This window comes from Gavialis gangeticus, unplaced genomic scaffold (genome assembly GCF_001723915.1).
Source record: "Gavialis gangeticus isolate Ggan-Ray unplaced genomic scaffold, GavGan_comp1, whole genome shotgun sequence".
NCBI classification, from domain to species: Eukaryota; Metazoa; Chordata; order Crocodylia; family Gavialidae; genus Gavialis; species Gavialis gangeticus.
The window spans coordinates 10,255,819-10,257,897 of NW_017729026.1; positions in this window are offsets into that span (position 1 = coordinate 10,255,819).

The window sequence follows — 2,079 nt, forward strand, 5'->3', positions numbered from 1 at the left end:
TCATGTTCATTCTATGACTCTATCACAACCCCCCGGTCTCTTTTGGTGCAATCTTATTGAATGGTGCAATCATAAGAATGGTGCAATCTCATTGAATAAATTTAGTCTACACATGCTCAGTCATACCTGCTTTAAAGTATATATATACATGTGAAAAAAAGTCTTTAATGTTTTTGCTTGTGTTGAAACAAAAAGACTGCTAGAAGGATTACCTTCAGCTTCCTGAGCTGGTACACAAACCAATCTCTTAATTTCAATTCCTTCCCTCCTCCATTTCTATTATACATTATTCAATTAAGATATCTAAAAAAACCCCCACTAACCTCTGGTTATGTATCCCCTGTTTTCTGTCAGAATCAGTTCTTTTTTTTTATTCCATTCACTGAATTGGCTGACATGTTCATTTAGAGGCAGCAAATTGTGTCTTCTCCATTTTATGAAGCACCAAACATCCAACATTATTAGATTATGAATCACTTGAGTGATAATCACATATGAACAAACAGTGCTAAGTTTATGTGGTGGCAATTGTACTGTAGAAAACTTTCTACAGTCTTAGGTATATACATATGATTTATAACTGGCTAAACTCAATGTATCTGATAGTCAAGGTATTTCTTTTAGTAAGGATACTGAAAAGGTCAAAGAAATGCTGTAAATACTGAAATTTTCCTTCATATTTATTATTTACCTAATTAAAAAACAAAGTTTTTCTGTACATTGTTGGACATATACATGCACGTCTTAGTATTTAATAGTAGCTGGAGCACTTTTATATAAGAGTATATTCAAGAATGAAGATTGTTAATATGTGGTTTAGGGTAGACTGCAGAATGCTTCAGTTTTTACTTAAGTAATTTCATAGCTATTTCCCAATTCCAGTATCCAGGGTAATTGTATTTTGTGCAGGATTTGTGGAGGAGTTGGACCATAAGCTAAATGTGAGCCTATGGTGTGCTATTGTTGCAAAAAAACAAACAAAAAAGCCAACAGCACACTGGGGCATATTAAGGTAAGTGGTTCTTTTGGTCTGTTCAGCACTGGCAAGACCTCACCTGGAGTACTGTGTCCAGTTTTGGCCCCCACACTTCAGAAAGTAAATGGACAGATTGGAAAGAGTCCAGCAAATCATTAGAGGTCTGGGATATATGGTTTATGAAGAAAGCCTGAAAAAACTAGGACGGTTTAATCTGGGAAAGAAAAGACTGAGGGTTTGTTGGTCTAGGGGTATGATTCTTGCTTAGAGTGCAAGAGGGCCTGGATTCAAATCATGGACAAGCCTGGATTATAAGAGATGTACAAACAGTAGAAGCAAGGGGCTGTCACCAAGGAAGATTATACCTCTGCTGCTCAGGACTGGAGGGAGGCTGTTAGGAAAGCCAAGGCAGAGATGGAGCTAGGGCCAGTGACCAGAATTAAAGATAATAAAAAGGTCTTTTTCAAATATATAGGAAATAAGGCGGAGGCACCAGGTAACGTGGGGCCCCTACAGGACAGGCTTGGCAATCTGGTGATTGCAGCAAATGAAAAAGCTGACCTCTTTAACAAATTCTTTGCCTCCATATTCCTGAACAGGGACCAGGACATCTCCACCATCAGAATTGTGGACGGACCCAGGGAAGGCACCGCCATGCCTAAGGTCAGGGACAATCTAGTTAGGGAACTTTTGCAGGGGCTGGATGTGTTTAAATCAGTAGGTCCAGATGTTTTTCACCCAAGGGTGCTGAAGGAATTGGCAGGGGTCATAGCGGGGCCCCTGGGATGGCTCTATGAGCGCTCGTGGGGCACTGGCCAGGTACTAGAGGATTGGAAAAGGGCCAATGTGGTCCCCATTTACAAGGGGGGAAAAGAGGACCCCGGCAATTATAGGCCACTCAGTCTTACCTCGGTCCTTGGGAAGACCTTGGAGAAAATTATCAAGGAGCACATCTGCAAGGGCCCAGCAGGAAAGGTAATGCTCAGGGGTAACCAGCACAGGTTCACTGAGGGCAGGTCCTGCCTGACTCACCTGGTTTCTTCTTATTATCAGGCCACAAATTTCCTGGATGAAGGTGTCAGGGTGGATGTCATCTTCCTGGA